Source organism: Rhinopithecus bieti, unplaced genomic scaffold (genome assembly GCF_001698545.2).
Source record: "Rhinopithecus bieti isolate Rb0 unplaced genomic scaffold, ASM169854v2 scaffold_52032, whole genome shotgun sequence".
Taxonomy (NCBI): Eukaryota; Metazoa; Chordata; class Mammalia; order Primates; family Cercopithecidae; genus Rhinopithecus; species Rhinopithecus bieti.
In genome coordinates, this window is record NW_016821592.1 from 739351 (window position 1) to 758809 (window position 19459).

Genomic DNA, 19459 nt, shown 5'->3' on the forward strand with positions numbered 1-19459 from the left:
AGGGCTCTTTTCTTTTTTTTTTTTTTTTTTTTTTTTGAGATGGAGTCTCACTCTGTCACCCAGGCTGGAGTGCAGTGGCAGCAATCTCAGCTCACTGCAAGCTCCGCCTCCCAGGTTCATGCCATTCTCCTGCCTCAGCCTCCTGCGTAGCTGGGACTACAGGCGCCCGCCACCACGCCCGGCTAATTTTTTTGTATTTTTACTAGAGACGAGGTTTCACTGTGTTAGTCAGGATGGTCTTGATCTCCTGACCTCGTGATCCACCGCCTCGGCCTCCCAAAGTGCTGGGATTACAGGCGTGAGCCACCGCACCCGGCCCAGACTCCATCTAAAAAAAAAAAAAAAGCCAGGCACGGTGGCATGGTGGCTCACACTTGTAATCCCAACACTTTTGGAGGCCAAGGTGAGCAGATCACCTGAGGTCAGGAGTTCGAAACCAGCCTGGCCAACATGGTGAAACCCCGTCTCTACTAAAAATACAAAAATTAGCCAGGTGTGATGGCAGTCACCTGTAATCCTAGCTACTTGGAAGGCTGAGACAGGAGAATTGCTTGAACCCAGGAGGCAGAGGTTGCAGTGAGCTGGCATCGCGCCACTGCACTCCAGCCTGGGCAACAGAGCAAGTCTCCACCTAAAAAAAAAAAAGATGGTTTTCGATGGTCATAATCATGACATGGGGATTAAAGAAGGAAGAAAATTGGACCTTGAGAAACATATATTGAGAGCTAATAAAACAGAGTCTATCCGAGCCAGTTTCCAGAATCCATTTGGGACAGGCATATCAAAATAGGATGTGTAAGTGTCTGTGGGTAGGGGATGGTAGAAGAAATAAATTCCTGAAAAGCATATTGTGGTAAGATCCTGTAAGCATGTCAGCTAGTAATTGTATACTGTCACTAATGGGAGCAGGCTTGTTCTGCAAGCTGAAATCATGATCAGCAGGTAATCAGATCTAGCGCTCTGGGGCTTCCCATGACTCAGTGATTGTTGTACAGTAGAAACAATGGGGTGTTTTATTTGCTATTCTTCTACTATCAGGGTTGGCCAGCTTCCCAAGATTTGTGAGGAGAGGGAGGAGGGCTGTGAGGTTCACAGTGTTTTTTTCTTTGGGGATAAGACTCGTGTCTCAGATCTCCTGAAATCCCTTCATCAATGTATTTGCTTTTTGTTCTCTGAACTGTCTATAACTTTTTTTTTTTGAGATGGAGTCTCACTCTGTTGCCCGGGCTGGAGTGCAGTGGTGTGATCTTGGCTCACTGCAACTTCTGCCTCCTGGGTTCAAGCAATTCTCCTGGCTCAACCTCTCAAGTAGCTGGGATTACAGTTGTGTGTCACCACATATGGCAATTTTTTTTTTTTTTTTTTTTTTTTTTCTGAGATGGAGTCCTGCTCTGTCACCCAGGCTGGAGTGCAGTGGCATGATCGTGGCTCACTGCAACCTCCACCTCCCGGGTTCAAGCAATTCTCCTGTCTCAGCCTCCCAAGTAACTGGGACTACAGGTGCCTCCCACCACACCTGGCTAATTTTTGTACTTTTAATAGAGACAGGGTTTTACTATACTGGTCAGGCTGGTGTCAAACTCTTGACCTTAGCTGATCCACCTGCCGTGGCCTCCCAGAGTGCTGGGATTACAGACGTGAACCACCACACCCAGCCAGCTAATATTTGTATTGTTAGTAGAGATGGGATTTTTACCATGTTGCCTAGGCTAGCCTCTAACTCCTCACCTCAACTGATCCACCCTCCTCAGCTTCCCAAAGTGCTGGGATTGCAAGCGTGAGCCACCGAGCCTGGCCAACTTGTTTTGTTTTTTTTTTAAAACTCTTATTTTAGGGTCAGGGCTACATGAGCAGGTTTGTTATATAGGTAATTGCATGTCACTGGGGTTTGGTCTACAGATTATTTCATCATACAGGTAATAAGCATAGTACCAGATAAGTAGTTTTTCAACCCTCATCTTCTTCCCACCATCCATCCTCAAGTCAGCCCCAGTGACTGTTGTTCCCTTCTTTGTGTCCATGTGTACTTGATGTTTAGCTCCCATTTATAAGTGAGAACATGCAGGAATTGGTTTTCTGTTTCAAGGATAATGGCCTCCAGCTCCATTCATGTCCCTGCAAAGGACATGATCTCATTCTTTTTACGGCTGCATTTTTTGACTTTTTAATGATAGCCATTGTGACTGGTGTGAGATGATGGTATCTCATTGTGGTTTTGATTTGCATTTCTCTAATGATTAGTAATGTTGAGCATTTTGTGGCTTGTTGGCCACATGTATGTCTTCTTTTGAAAAGTGTCTGTTCTCGTCCTTGGCTCACTTTTTAATGGGGTTGTTGCTTTTTGCTTGTAAATTTAAGTTCCTTATAGATTCTGGATATTAGACCTTTGTCATATGTATAGTTTGCAAATAGTTTCTCCCATTCTGTAGGTTGTCTGTTTACTCTGTTGGTAGTTTCTTTTGCTGTGCAGAAACTTTAGTTTAATTAGGTTCCATTTGTGAATTTTGTTTTGTTGCAATTGTTTTGGCATTTTGTCATGAAATATTTGCCCGGTTCTATGTCCAGAATGGTATTTCCTAGGTTATCTTCCAAGGTTTTTATGTTTTTAGATTTTACATTTAAGTCTTTAATTGGTCTTGAGTTGATTTTTATGTATGGTGTAAGGAAGGGGTCCAGTTTTGATCTTCCACACATGGCTAGCCAGTTATCCTGGAACCATTTATTGAATAGGGAGTTCTTTCCCCATTGCTTGTTTTTGTCAACTCTGTCAAAGATCAGATGGTTGTAGGTGTGCGGTATTATTTCTTGGCTTTCTATTCTGTTCCATTGGTCTATGTGTCTGTTTTGGTACTACTACCGTGCTGTTTTGGTTACTGTACTGACTATGACTCTTGAGTTAGGTCTGTTAGGTAACTCCATGGGTATTTTTGATTAGGTAGCCAGGGGCCATGAGTTCAAATGCTTGAGATGGGCCAGGCAGGTAGCACAAGCGTGAAATGGAGTCTGTGGCAAGTTGGAGAATCTATTTCTGATCAAAGGAGGACCCACTAGTCAGCTTCAGACAGTGGTCACTATATAAGTAGACTGGCTCAGGTGGTCAGATCTTCAGATAGCTTTTAAAACCAGAAATCTACTTTTTTTTGAGGAAGGGTCTTGGTTTGTTGCCTAGGATAAAGTGCAGTGGCACAATGATGGCTCACTGCAGCGTTGACTTCCTGGGCTTAGCAATCCACCCATCTCAGCCTCCCACGTAGCTAGGACTATAGCCGTGCGCCGCCACACCCAGGTAATTTTTAATTTTTTTGTAGAGATGGGGCATACTTTAAAAAATATGTGTACTTTTCTGATTTTAATTGTTTATAATTAATTTAAAAATTTTAAAAAACACTTTGTAAGTCAACTATGTGAGTATCAAACAAAACAAACCTTCAGGTTTCACTCAGTCTCCCAATCCTAAGTCCCTTGGCTAAATTGATTTTCTGAAGGGAAAAACCCAACATTTATTCAAGTCACTTCAATTTATGGGGGGGGTTATATTATAAGGATACATGTGACAATAAGATAAACAGGATTTTCAACCATGCAGCAAGGCCTCATTAAAACCCAGGAACTCTGTACACAACCCAGGTCAAGGGAAGAACAAGGACAGCACATGCCTGATGCTTAGTGATAACTGGAAGGTCCTTTCTCACCACCATTGGTGTAACTTAAGCTTCTCAATTGGTGGCATGTTTCAATATAAACCACATGTAACTCACATTAATTTCTCTGGGAACTGCAGAATTCTTGACTGGTTCTCAGGGGTTCCTGTTGTATAAAGGCCTTCATTACTTTAGTTATACCCAAGTAAATGGGGCATTTACCTCGTGACAAGTGCATTATAGGAGAAATAAAGGAGATGGTAGGTCAGAGTGTGCTTAGAAGTCATGCCTAGTGTTCTTATCAATGCCAGACATTACGGGCTGCCCTTCCATCAGCCATTCTACCCTTCTTCCTGCTAACAATATCCCAATTTTGTTAAGATATCAGGCCACTTATATGTTTCAGGGAAAACTGTTTCCAGCCCAAAGCAGTGTGGACTTTGATTACATCAAACTAACCATGGTGAGTCCATTTTCCTTGCCAGAAATTAGTTTAGGAGTGGATATATATATCACTTCTGGGTACACAAGAGACTGACGGAAAGTCTAAGGGGGCGTCTGGGAAATTTTCCTTCTAATAAGAAGAGATTCAAGGCAGAAAATAGACACTCTTTTGTTCCCATGTTGTATCTTTATGGGGCACTTACAACTTTGGCAAACAGTTTGAGCTATGCAGGATAAATATGCGAACAAAAGTCAACCTATAGAGGAAGAAAAAAACAGAAAATTGGAAAACAAAACAGGTGCCTTAATGCTGTAATTGAGCAGTCAGTTAACCCAACCCTGAAACCATCCTACCTTTGAACTTACTGTGATATGAGATATTACCTTCTCCTTTTTTTTTTTTTTTTTTTTTTGAGACAGAGTCTTGCTCTGTCACCCAGGCTGGAGTGCAGTGGTGTGATTTCGGCTCACTGCAACCTCCACCTCCCAGGTTCAAGTGGTTCTTCTGCCTCAGCCTCCTGAGTAGCTGGGACTACAGGCACGTGCCACCACGTCCGGCTAATTTTTGTATTTTTAGTAGAGACAGGGTTTAACCATATTGCCCAGGCCGGTCTCGAACTTCTGACCTCATGATTCACCCACCTCGGCCTCCCAAATTGCTGGGATTATAGGTGTGAGCCACAGCGCCCGGCCTACCGTCTCCTTTTTATTGATGCCATTTCTGGTTGGGTTTTCTGTTACTTTCTCCTAAAGCATCCTAACTGAAAAATGTGTTATCAATGATTTTCCACTTAGAATATTGAAAAAAACCAGCTTTCTCCTCAAGACTAGATTGTGTCCACAAAGAACTTACTAGAGGCGGGATATGAATGCTAATGTTGGCCTTTATGCTCAAAGACAAGGCCTCCACAGGTTACAACTGTCTGTGTGTGGAGGAACCTGCTGAAGGCGTGGGTGTGATCAGAGGTCTCACTGGTGGGAGAAGAGAGCTATTTTGGGTATCTGTGGTGGATTAGGAGCTTGTGCCCCACGTCATATCCCTAGGTGCACTATGTGGGGAATCAAGTGCCATCTTGGAGGGTTTTTTCTTTTTCTTTTTTTTTTGAGACAGGGTCTCTGTCACTTGGGCTGGAATGCAGTGGTGTGGTCATAGCTCGCTGCAGCCTCGAACTCCTGGGCTCAAGCGATCCTCTTGCCTCAGCCTCCCTAGTTGCTGAGACTACAGGTGCACACCATCATGCTGGGCTAATTTTTAAATGTTTTGTGGAGACGGAGTCTCTCTATGTTGACCAGCTGGTCTTCAACTCCTGGCCTCAAGCAATTCTCCTACTATACGTGATCCTCCTGCCTCAGCCTCCAAGTTTCTGGGGTTACAGGATGAGCCACTGAGACTGACCTTGCAGTCTCAGACTTAAATCAGCATGCTTATTGAACTGTGTAAAGGGTCCAGATTATCAAAGGATCTCAATCCTACAAAAGTACCTTTTGGCTATTATCACTATTTGCAAGCCCAGTGCAGATACTGCTCCCCCATGCTGGGTCTACCGGATTCCCACCCCCTGTAGATCCTACATTTCTTTCTGTTTCCCCAGCAGCACCTCCTAAGTCTCTCCTCTATTAAAGTATTTGCTGCTGTTGTCCTTTCTATTTCCCTCCCACCTTCATTGTCTCTGTCCTTCTTCTCCCTGCCCCACAAGGGGAAATGAATAGCTGGCCAAATTACTGCTTTGGGGAATTGCTTTAGTGAATGTTGGAGAGGATAGACCAGAAACTAAGATGTTCTTCTTCATTCCTTGCTTATGGGGCTTGGGACCTCCATTATTTAGTGATTGGGTTCAGATTCTCCAGAATCATATTGGACTCGACTACATTCCATTATTTCTCTTTTTTTCATTCCAGAAATTTTGGTGCCTAATTTCTCTTTTCTCCCACTGGACACACAACTCCTTTGCTTCAGTTACACCTTCATAAATCTGACTTCCTCTTAGTCCCTCTTTCCCATTCTCAACTGCTCACAAAGAGCTCCTTTATCCCATAATATTCATTTTCTTGACTTTTCATCAGAGGCCTGTTATTTTTCTTCCACCCTTCTGAGAGCATCTAGGTGTGTACCTGGAACCGCAGTGGCCTCCTGGAATTCTCCTGATTTACTTGGGGGAAATAGCCACGTAGCAGTCTTATGACTATAGTGCTTAATCTCCACCACTTTCAGCTCCCTGAAGAATGGCTACCAGCTCTCCAGTTTTCATATAAGCATTATGATATTAAAACCACTCAATAGTAGTTCTCCTTGTCAAAGAATTAGACTGAAAGACTCTGTGTTCTTTTACACAATTGCAACTTTCATGAGAGAAATAACCTGCCAATCTTGTAGAGAACAAGTACCCAACCTACAGACGTGGTGAATTCCTTCTAGCTTTTTGTCATTGACCTGTATGTGATAAAATCCTCTCAGTCACCATCAGTTAAGGATGAAATAAAGGAAAACATGAACGTACGTGAGGAGAGAACCCTAATTTGGGATACAAGGGTAGTATAGGTCTTGACCTTCAGATTTAAATATGCCCGTGAACTAGAATCTAAAAATGCTGTTTTCCCATATGGACCTGCACGGTCTTGGTTCTCCCTATTTAAAATAAGAACATGAGAAAATACTTAATCTATGCTGAAATTACTAACTATGATTATTATAAACATCTGTTATGGGGCAACTTTGACCTACCAAGCTGGGGCTAAAATATAGCTAGTGAGGACAATATTTCTTTTTCAAGTCCCTTTCAGCTCCTGCCTCCCTCTTCCCAGTGTCAGTTTTCACCTACTGTTGTCTCCTTGTTTTGTGCTGGATTGGTCAAACATCCAGGCCCTTGTGGGGAAGACAGACAGGATTCATTGCAAGCAAGGCCTGAGAAGTGAATGGTGGGGAACAGGCACAGTCTCTATGCCCTGCCTGCCCTCTTGGAAGGTGTCAGAGACCCATGGTTAGAACGGTGAGGCCAGAAACAGAGGAATTGGCTTCATGAGACTTTGAGGCATTCCCAGCAAGAGGTGAGAGCAAGAAACTGCAAAACTATTATGAAAGACTTTGGGAATCTTCAGGCACAAGCAGAATCACTTAGGAACAAAGCATGGCTGTGCACAGAATTCTTCTCAGCTGTGGTACCCAGTGGACCAGAGACTCTAGGAGCATCAGCAGTCTGCAGGCTTGGCACAGATCCTGACTTTCTTTACGGGCATTGTCAGGAGCAGCAAGGATATGGCTCTGTCTTGAGAGTGCTGAGGGAAGCAGATGCTGATGGAAGGGGTGTTGGAGGGGATGGCAAGGCTGGGCACAGAATCGCATGAACATCAACACTTGCTCAAGAAATAACCAACAAGCCCATAAATGATACTGGTATGTTGCACTCCCTTCAGTTTTGTGTAATGAAGGTACATAAAGGTTAAGCACATTTTCAAGGGATCTTATCGCAAATTCAGAATCAGAATCTGGAGCCCTGTTGCTCCAGTCTCTGGGTTACCCACAGCAAGTGTGGTTATTTCTAAAAATATGCAACACATGGTTGTGCTGGGAGAGAGTGTGCCCTGGAGATGCTGCAGAGACTTCTCGAATGGAGCAGAAAATGGGTACAAGATGGAGGGGTGGGTTGCTGCTGCCAGCACAACCCTGCTACCAGGTCTCCTGGTTACCCCAAGAAGGGCTCTTTCCTGTTCGGCACACACAAAAGTGAAAGTGAGTGTCAAGCAGTGCAGGCTTTATTTCATGGCCACGGAATGGGAGAAGTGGGAGTATAGCTCACAAATCAACTTCTCGGCTCCTGGGAACCGGCAAGTTACGCATACAGGGTATGCTTGATGAAGGGGTTGGGCATTAAGATTGAGGAGAGGTATATTTCTGCTTTTTCTTGGGAAGGGACAGAGATTTACTTGGAATCAAGGAACTGCCTCCCTTTTGTCCTTTTTTGGTTTCCTCCTGTTGTTGTCATGGTAATTGTCAACTGTCATGGCGCCCCGGGAGTGTCATTTAGTATGGAAATTGGATTATAATGAAGTTAGAGGTTCTTCAGAGGTGGAGTAAGCTGCCTAAGAAGGAACCTCTGATCACAGACATCCTGTTTTCTTTTTTTTTTTTTTGAGACGGAGTCTTGCTCTGTCGCCCAGGCTGGAGTGCAGTGGCACGATCTTGGCTCACTGCAACCTCTGCCTCCCGGGTTCAAGCGATTCTCCTGCCTCAGCCTCCTGAGTAGCTGGGATTACAGGCGCATGCCACCATGCCTGGCTAATTTTTGTATTTTTAGTAGAGATGGGGTTTCACTAAGTTGGTCAGGCTGGTCTTGAACTCGTGACCTAGTGATCCGCCCACCTTGGCCTCCCAAAGTGCTGGGATTACAGGCATGAGCCACCGCACCCGGTCCCTGTTTTCTGAAAATATGCAGAGTCAAAGCAGAGTAGGAATTTTGCTAAGTCACATGGGCATTGCATTGGGCAACAAAAGCAGGGTAGGGGTCCACCTAAGTCACATAGGGCCTGCAATGCCTTTGTGACTCAATGCAATGGGTAACAGCCCCGGTGTGATATCCACAGAGTAGTGACGGCAGGCATACAATGCTTCTCCAGCAACAGAGCAACTTGCGCTCTGAATTTGAGAAGCAGACTACACTGAATACATTGGAGCAGCACTCATTTTATCTTCTGAGATCTGCCATTGATGTCACATGGTGATGGTGGTGGCAAAAAAAAAAAAAAAAAAAGCCCAATGGAAACACTATAGGTATTCAACAAGATCGTTGACTCAATAGTGGAGAGTTGACAACTCTGAACCCTTGGATGGTTTGTTTATCACCTAAATCCTAATTCAAGGAAGGGAGCTGTGGTGGGGAATGGTTAGGCCAACTCCAAGGAGTTATTTGTATCATACATCTGGAGTTCTTCAAGCTACTACAGGCAACAGAGTTTAGTAGTCCGAGTGTGAACCCGAGTTTTATCTGTGGGGTCAAAGCCCAACTCCACTATTTTTTACACTGGGTAGTCTGGGGCAAATTATTTCATTTCTCTTGGCTTCAGGTTTCTCAGCATAAAATATTAAATGTAAGAGTGTCTCTGTTTTCGAGTTATTGTGAGGTTTAACTGGGAAAAAAAAAAAAGTAGGCCAGACATGGTGGCTCACGCCTATAATCCCAGCACTTTGGGAGGCCGAGGCAGGTGGATCACCTGAGGTCAGGAGTTCAAGACCAGCCTGGCCAACATGGTGAAACCCTGTTTCTATTAAAAATTAAAAAATGGGCTGGGCGTGGTGGTACACATCTGTAGTCCCAGCTACCCAGGAGGCTGAGGCAGGAGGATTGCTTGAACCCAGGAGGCAGAGGTTGCAGTGAGCCGAGATCATGCCATTGCACTCCAGCCTGGGCGACAAGAGTGAAACTCCCTCTCAAAAAAAAAAAAAAAGAAAAGAAAAGTAATAAATTATTACTTCATATGAATTCCTGGCACATATAAGTACCTGATAAATGTTAGATGTTGTATTAAGTGTTAACAGACGATTCTAGCGAGTTTCCTCTGTGACTTGAGAATCTGATTCTGGGTATCTTAGGCTCCGTTTTTTCTACTCCCTCCTGAACAACAGTTAAAGGAACAAGATTGCAGACACGTGGGAAGCTTTCTCGTGTGACCACCTATCAGTGGGGAGGAGGCCTGGGATGTGTGCCTGGATCCTAGTGCTCTTGTGTGGGGCTTTGGTGGGCTCTGCTGTGAGGTGGGTTGGCTAGTCTGGTTCCTGGGTCCCTTGTGCTCATATCCCTGGAATTGGAGCTGACCCTATGCTTTGTTCTTTGGTTTTTACCTAGGACCTGGTGCTCCTTTTTCTGATTCAGGTCTCCTTGGTGTACCTGTCTTAATCTTACCTACAGCATCCATCTGATTCCTGGCATAGACTGAACACCCCTGTACCACTACGATGACCTCTGGTTCTTAACTCAGCTACCTCCCTAATCCTCTATAGTGAGGGTGATGACCTCTGGGTCCTAGCCAAGAGAAGCTAAGAATGGGATGACTAAGGCCCATTTCCACCTAACCACCATGAACCATCATTTTTAATTTGCTGAGTCCTTTTCTTTTCCCCTCCCTCCCTCCCTCTCTCTCTCTTTCTTTCTCTCCTCCTTTCCTTTCCTTTTCCTCCCTCCCTCCCTCCCTTCCTTCCTCTTTCTCTCTTTCTTCTTTGTTGAGATAAGGTCTCATTGTGTCACCCATGCTGGAGTGCAGTGGCACGATCATGGCTCACAGCAACCTCAACCTCCCTGGCTCAAGTAATTCTTCCACCTCAGCCTCCCGAGTAGCGGGGACTACAGGTGCACACCATCACATCTGGCTAACTTTTATATTTTTTGCAAAGATGGGGTTTCTCTATGTTGCCCAGGCTGGTCTTGAACTCCTGGGCTCAAGCATTAGCCCACCTTGGCCTCTCAAAATGCTGGGATTACAAGCGTGAGCCACCACACCCAGACTGAAAGAGAATTTTCTAAGTCACAGATAAATAAAAACTTTATTCACTACACTACAGGAAAAACTGAATTGCCTTTCTATTCTCTCTTTAGAAAATGATATCCCCAGCCGGGCGCGGTGGCTCACGCCTGTAATCCCAGCACTTTGGGAGGCCGAGGCGGGCGGATCACGAGGTCGGGAGATTTAGACCACCCTGGCTAACACAGTGAAACCCCGTCTCTACTAAAAATACAAAAAAATTAGCCGGGCGAGGTGGCGGGCGCCTGCAGTCCCAGCTACTCGGGAGGCTGAGGCAGGAGAATGGCGTGAACCCGGGAGGCGGAGCTTGCAGTGAGCCGAGATCGCGCCACTGCACTCCAGACTGGGCGGCAGAGCGAGACTCCATCTCAAAAAAAAAAAAAAAAAAAGAAAATGATATCCCCAAATTGGCATAATATGAAGAGTCAAAGACTATACAGCAAAATTCAGAGAAAATGGTTTAGGCTGGGCGAGTTGGCTCATGCCTGTAATCCCAGCACTTTGGGAGGCTGAGGCGGGTGGATCACTTGAGGTCAGGAGTTCGAGACCAGCCTGGCCCACATGGCGAAACCCTGTCTCTACTAAAAATACAAAAATGAGCCGGGTGTGGTGGTGCACAACTGTAATCTCAGCTATGCAGGAGGCTAAGGCAGGAGAATCCCTTGAACCTGGGAGGTGGAGGTTGCAGTAAGCTGAGATCGCACCACTGTACTCCAGCCTGGGCAAAAGAGCTGAGAAGACTGTTTAAAAAAAAAAAAAAAAAGAAAGAAAGAAAAGAAAAAAGAAAATGTGATTTTGTTTTATTTTATTTTATTTTATTTTATTTTTTTGAGGCAGAGTCTTGCTCTGTTGCCCAGGATGGAGTGCAGTGGTGTGACCTCGGCTAACTGCAAGCTCTGCTGCCTCCCGGGTTCACGCCATTCTCCTGCCTTAGCCTCCTGAGTAGCTGGGACTACATGGGGCTACAGGTGCCCGCCACCACGCCCAGCTAATTTTTTTTGTATTTTTTTCAGTAGAGATGGGGTTTCACCGTGATAGCCAGGATGGTCTCGATCTCCTAACTTTGTGATCCACCTGCCTTAGCCTCCCAAAGTGCTGGGATTACAGGCGTGAGCCACCTCGCCTGGCCAGAAAATGTGGTTTTAGAAAAGTATGCCATGAAGTTAATAAATAAAAAAATTATTTTTCTGTGTGTTTGTAATGTTTGTGGTATGTGTTAGATAAAATTTGGGATTTTGAGGGGATTTATTTTCTTATGCTAAATAAGCGTTTACTTTCACAATTTGTTTTTTGTGTTTTTTTTTTGTTTTTTTTTTTTTTCTCAAGACAGGGTCTCACTCCCATTGCCCTGGCTGGGGTGCAGTGGCACAATGTTGGCTCACTGCAGCCTCAACTTCCTGGGCTCAAGTGATCCTCTCACCTCAGCCTCCCAAGTAGCTGGGAATACAGGTGTGTACCACCACACATGGCTTTTTGTATTTTTTGTATGGATGGGGTTTTGCCATTTTGCTTGGGTTGGTCTGGAACTCAAGTGATCCACCTACCTTGGCTTCCCAAAGTGCTGGGATTACATGCATAAGCCATCACGCCTTGCCTCACAATTTGTTTTCTTAAAGAAATTCCTCAAACTTGTAGAAGCTTCAGGCCCCCCAAAATACTAAATCTGTTCCTGATAGGAGCTCATTTACAGGCACATAGTCTCATTTACAGTGGTCACCAATGGATATTGGGTCACACCTATGGAACATGTCCTGTTGGTGAGTGCCATTTGTCATTTGTATCACTGTAAAACAAAACAATATGAAAAAATTAAGAACCACTGCTTTAGACAGCAGAAGCAAACAAGTAATTTTATCAGAGTGATTAGCACTATCTGAATTCAGAGTTTATTATTGCTATGTATTTGCTTATGCATTTACCACATATATATGTTTATATATTGGTATGACACCCTGGATATGTGTTCTGGTTACCTATTGCTCTATAACAAATTACAGAGATGAAAGGAAATATTTGGCTGCTCTCCAGTTACAAAACAAAATGTCTTAAAGCAACAATCATTTTATTATGTCTTATTATAGCTTGCCTTCTTGGAGGGTGATCAGGATAAGCTTGAAAGATAAATATTCGCCAGGCCGACCAAGTGGCAGTGGCATTACGTGCAATATTTGAGTCTGAGCAAAGAACTATTGGGAAAATGAAAAGATGGAACTCATATTCTGAGCATTTATAATTGAAGATAGACCCCAAGACTATTTGGGAAGGGGAGAAATGGTGTGAGGCTGGGAGGCAGTGTTTAAGGTGAGTACAGATTTCACCATCAAAGTATAATGAAAGGACTCTAGTGGCAGTGAATCCAATAATTAAATAGGTTATGATATGGACAGTGACTCTAAGGACATTGTCAAGGTATAGTGTTTCTTCCTTCCAATCAGCCAGTTTTTAGAAGTTAGGAATTAAGCTTGAGTGTGAGTTGGAAACAAAGATTTGGCTGCTCTCTTACAGAGAGGTTATGTTGGCTGTAATAGGGCCAATGTAGATATTGTCTTAATCTTAAAAGAGGCCAAGATATGCAGTTGCTTCTATGAAGTCTGGATTTCCCACTGATTTCGAAGGCATTCCTGGTGGCAGGCAAGTTATGAGAAACATATGAGGCGTGGTCCAGATAGGCTGTCCAAGGAGGATACCATTCATTACCCCGTTTTCAGAGGAACCTAAAGCACATGGCAATGTTTGTTTCAAGCTACAAGCACATTTTCTGTGTCATGGTGTTTACTTTCACTCCTTTATTTTTTGTTTTTATTTACTGAATTTTTGAGACTGAGTTTCGCTCTTGTTGCCCAGGCTGTGGTGCCATGGCACAATCTCGGCTCACCGCAATCTCCGCCTCCCAGGTTCAAGCGATTCTTCTGCCTCGGCCTCCCGAGTAGCTGGAATTACAGGCATGCGCCACCATACCCAGCTAATTTTGTATTTCTAGTAGAGATCGGGTTTCTCCATGTTGGTCAGGCCCATCTCAAACTCCCAACCTCAGGTGATCCGCCTACCTCGGCCTCCTAAAGTGCTGGGATTACAGGCGTGAGTCACTGTGCCTGGCCACTCCTTTATTTTTATTTTTTAAAATGTACTATAGGATATTATATTGTGCCTAGAGTTCCTGCCAGTGTTCTTCTGTATGGGAAGTGTAATTAAAAAACCAGTATCTATCTAATTTTCCAAACATAAACAAATCCAGTTTCTGGATTTGAACTTTTGTTCCTTCTGCTACTAAATAATTTCAGTAACTACAAGACACCTATGAACTCTATAGAAGTCAGTCGTTCAAGTAGGAACTACCAATTGCATCTAGGACAGTGCCGGTTATCTTGATCATGGGTGACCTAAATCTGAACCTTGTCCTCTCCAGCTATTCAAAGTCCCCCGGACATCCAGAAGCCATGCTTCTAGCTATTTAGTTGTCTGTAGAAGGTGATTATAGAGTTTTCAGTACCTAGCCACAATGCTAGTCTGTTATCTGAAGATACATGGTTAAGAACATAGGCTCCAGCCTGACCAACATGGTGAAACCCCATCTCTATTAAAAATACAAAAAGTAGCCAGGCATGGTGGCATGCACCTGTAATCCCAGCTCCTCGGGAGGCTGAGGCAGGACAATCGCTTGAAGCCGGGAGGTGGAGGTTGCAGTGAGCCGAGATCGCACCATTGCATTCCAGCCTGGTAGACAGAGTGAGACCCTGTCCTTTTTTTTTTTTTTTGAAATGGAGTCTTACTCCGCGCCAGGACCAAGACCCTGTCTTAAAAAAAAAAAAGAACATGGGCTCTCGCCAGGCTCTCACCTGTAATCCCAGCACTTTGGGAGGCGGAGGCGGGTGGATCATGAGGTCAGGAGATTGAGGCCACCCTGGCTAACAGTGAAATCCCATCTCTACTAAAAATACAAAAAATTATCCGGGCATGGTGGCATGTGCCTGTAGTCCCAGCTACTCGGGAGGTGGAGGCAGGAGAATTGCTTGAATCTAGGAGGCGGAGGTTGCAGTGAGCTGAGATCGCATCACTGCACTGCAGCCTGGGTAACACAGCGAGACTCTGTCTCAAAAAAAAAAAAAGAAAAGAAAAGAAAAAAAGAACATGGGCTCTCAGAACAGACAGAATTCAGTGGTTCAAATTTCAGCTCTTCAATTTACTAGTCATATGGCCTTGAAGAAATTATGTAACATTTTAAAGTCCCTGTTTCTGTAGAATGCTGATGGTGAGGATGATGTCGACAATCCTTCCCTCATGAAAGTATTTCGTAGATTAAATGAAATTATGAACAGGTATTATTACTAATTGTGTTCTTGCTCTTTAATCCGTTCTTAGACTTAAAAGAGCTGTTTTATTGGAGCATTAATCACGATGGCTATCATTTATTGCCATGTGCCAGCACTGGGCTACTTTATCTATGTGATCTATAATCATAATGAAAAATGCAAGGAAGAGACCTTTACTTTTTACAGCAGAGGAAACTGAAGGTCAGAGAGGTTAATGATCTTGGTCATAAAACCAAGAGGTAGATAGAGCTGGGGTGTGAACTCAAAGCTGCTATTTTTTCCACTAAGCCCTTCTGATACTCATGTATCCCAGTTTAAGTCATTGCCCCTGCAGAGGAATACGGCTAGGAAGGATCATTATTTCCCTCTTGCATTAACAAGGGACAGCTGTCTATCCCTTGCTCTAGAAAAGAAAGAACTTTGGCCGGGCACGGTGGTTCATGCCTGTAATCCCAGCACTTTCGGAGGCTGAGGCGGGTGGATCACGAGGTTAAGAGATCAAGACCATCCCTGGCTAACACGGTGAAACCCCGTTTCTACTAAAAATATAAAAAAACTTACCCAGGCATGGTGGCGGGTGCCTGTAGTCCCAGCTACTGGGGAGGCTGAGGCAGGAGAATGGCGTGAACCTGGGAGGCGGAGCTTGCAGTGAGTCGAGATGGCGCCACTGCATTCTAGCCTGGGCGACAGAGCAAGACTCTGTCTCAAAAAAAAAATAAAAATAAAAAAGAAAGAAAAAAGAAAAAGGAAAAGGAAAAAAAGAACACCTAATATTAAGAAGTAAACCCAGGCAGAAACCCATCTACCCACAGTGTTTCATATGGGGCTAATATATGCCTTTGAAGATGCCCTCAAGTGTCAACTTGAACGACTATGCCAGAGAGGTATGCGCCCATGTCCAGGCTCCTACAACAAGTATTAGCCCCAGAAACCCTTGATGTTCTTTTTCTTTCTTGTTTTTTTTTTTTTTTCTAGACAGGCTGGAGTGCAGCTGTGGGATCTTGGCTCACCGCAACCTCCGCCTCCCGGGTTCAAGTAATTCTCCTGTCTCAGCCTCCTGTGTAACGGGGATTACAGGCACGTGCCACCATGCCTGGCTAATTGTTGTATTCTTAGTAGAGACAGGGTTTCACCATGTTGGCCAGGCCAGGTCTCAAACTCTTGACCTTGTGATCCGCCCCCCTTGGCCTCCCAAAGTGTTGGGATTACAGGCGTGAGCTACCATACCCAGCAACTCTTGATGTTCTTAATTTGATCTCTCTTAGAAGGTCTTCTTAGACCCTGAATCACTAGCTTTGGATATAAATAAAATTTTTCTGCCACTCAATAACCCAGAGTCCCTATTCTATTCTCTTCTATTTACTTACTTTTCAAGTACAAAGATAAAGCCAAGACCAGAGTCCGTTTTCTTGTTCACATCTACTCCAGCAGAAACTCCGATTTCCCTCTGTCCCTACAAAATATTTCCTCCCTGGCCCCTCCCCCAAAGGAAGCCTCACCTGTGGCAAATCAGTTCATTAGCCACAGTCACTGTACAACTTCTGGGACAAATCAATGGTCTCTACCCCTCAGGTCAATGAACGGAGCCTACAGAGTCCATCATGAGAATATCGGCGACTGGGTCAAGCTCATTGCTTTGTAGTACCTCCAGTGCTTCAGGTCTCTGAGGCCAATTTACCAGCCCTGTTTTGCTTTTTGTAACCTGGGCCCTGAAGCAGCTCTGCCTGTGTCCAGAACTCCACGTAGTCTCAGAGAAACAACTTCTTCATTTCTGTAAACCATTCTTGCACAAGAAAATACATATCTTCAGGAGCAACAGTTTGCAAGCAGGGTGTAGCTTAAACAAAACTTCCAGGAAACACATCACTGAAAAGATAACAAGGTCTGCAGAGATGCGGTTTGCCCGCAACATAGACAGCCTTTTTCATTCTCAGAGAGTGTAGTTTATTTCATTTCAGCCTCAGCAATATCCAACACCTTTTCTATTGACAACACTGCTTTGTATTTGTCTTTGGCTTTTCCCTACTCTAACCTTGCCCCATCCATCTGATATCACCCCAGGCAAGAGAGTGGTTGCCACGAACGGATATCTAAATCGCTACCTCTCACAGGGAGGACCTTTCCTTCTATCTTTTTGTTTTTGGTCACCCAGGCTAGAGTGCAGTGGTATGATCTTGGTTCACTGCAAACTCGACCTCATGGGCTCAAGCAATCCTCCCACCTTGACCTCCTCAGGACCTGGGACTACAGGTGCATGCCTGGCTAATTTTTGTATTTTTTGTAGAGACAGGGTCTCATTATGTTGCCCAGGTTGGTCTCAAACTCCTTAGCTCAAGGGATCCACCCACCTCGGCCTCCCAAAGTGCTGGGATTACAGGCATGAGCCACCGCGCTGCCCGGCCCATTCCTTCTATCTTACACCATCTCCATGAAGGTTAAAATGATCTAGGGCAAGTTCTTGTCAGTTCTCATATTCTCAGTACCCTGTGCTTTCCCATAGAAGACTTATAAGAAAGAATGTCTCCCTGAGAGGTGGCAGGGAAAAAATTTCCTTAGGAATCACTGACTTTTTTCTGGACAAAAACAATTAATTAATTCTGTTTTTTGAGCTGGTGGTGTCAGGCAGCAATCTTTTTTGAACGGTATTGCTTCTTGCGGAGCAGGGCTAACTCATAGGCAGTGTACCCAGGGTCAGCCTTTTTTTTTTTTTTGAGATGGAGTCTCACTCTGCCATCCAGGCTGGAGTGCAATGGCATGATCTCAGCTCACTGCAACATCTGCCTCCCAGGTTTTAGTGATTCTCCCACCTCAGCCTCCCAAGTAGCTGGGATTACAGGCACCCACTATCATGCCCAGCTAATTTTGGTATTTTTGTGGAGATGGGGTTTCACCATGTTGGCCAGGCTAGTCTTGAACTCCTGATCTTAGGTGATCCTCCCACCTTGGTCTCCCAAAGTTCTGGGATTACAGGCATGAACCACCAAGCCTGGTTTGTTTGTTTTTTTTTTCAGTAAGGGTTTGACTTCTCTTGATTCAGGTATAGTAACCACAGATTGGGGAGAGAGTGGGTTTGGGAGACAAGACAGGCAGAACACCAAAAAGAGAAGAACATAGGCAAGGGAAAATAAAAAAAGAGCAAACCAATCAAAACACGAAACACACAGGGTAGCAGCCTGGATTAGTAGATAGAATTGAAGTCCTTAAAGTCGAAGGCACAGTGAAAGAAACCATAAGGTCTTTTATTACATGTAAGATGTTCAATACCTTCCAAAGGAGTGCCTATGCTAAGCATAGAGAGTGATCTGGCTTAGGTGAACACTGCAGTTTGGTAAGGATTCAGGTAGATTTTGTTGTCATTGACTGTATCAACCTTAATTTAGCAAACGGCCTATGCTGTGCTGTTTGTAAATGGTTTCTTTTTTCCATGTGCCTAAGCAAATGTTGTTTAGTGAGTAAATGACAGTAAATAAATCTTTGTAGAACAATCCTTGTGAAGATTTTTTTGCCCTTCTTCTCTTCCTCCTCCTTCTCCTTCTTCTTCTTCCTCTTCAATACTATGTTTTCCAGGCCAATGATAAAACAGAAAATGTCTTGACAAAGTGAGCTCTCCAAATCATATATCACAAGGACATAAGAGGAATATCACTTAACAAGTTGATAAAGAGCCTGCCACCAATATGAAGGAGGGGGAAGGGTAACTGTTCTTTGGATTGTGGAGATGGTTCAAGTCCCAGAACTAGAACCTTAGTAACTCAAAGAATATTGCCAAGAACATGTATATAGTTATTTACCTAGATTTATATGACAATGAGAACAAACTCCATATTCTGTTGAAATATATTTGGATGGGCCGGGCGCAGTGGCTCACGCCTGTAATCCCAGCACTTTGGGAGGCCGAGGCGGGTGGATCACGAGGTCAGGAGTTCAAGACCAGCCTGGCCAAGATGGTGAAATCCCGTCTCTACTAAAAATACAAAAATTAGCAGGGTGTGGTGGCAGGGGACTGTAATCTCAGCTACTGGGGAGGCTGAGGCAGAGAATTGCTTGAACCCGGGAGGCGTGAGCCACCACGCCCTGCCTAGAATGGGATTTTGAAAGCTTCAATAACACCACCTTTCCTAGAGATCGTGCTTTTCTAGAGATGGTGCAGGCTGTGAATTTTAGACTTATGAGAAGACCTGGACAAAACAGCTGTTTGTACACCCAGACATCTGTTTTTACTGGAGAAGAGGAATTTCTAATGCAGCTGGCAGCATGGTAAAAATCCAAAGGGATCATGTTTCACAGACGCCTCCACAGGCTGACTTGTATTTTAAAAAGTGACCTGAACTTTCTACTGGATGTCACTGGATCCCCAGAAGAAGGTTCATCACAATTAGGAAAGAACCTGCCACGATTCATTTTACGATTAGAGTGCTTCGTGGCTTGCCTCTGTAAGGTGCTAGGAGCACAGGGCCAGGGTATACACAGTTGAGAAGATGGGGGAGGGTCTCATAAATAGATGGGGAACGAATGCAAACAAACCTTAGGATGGTGGGGGGGGGGGGGGGGGGA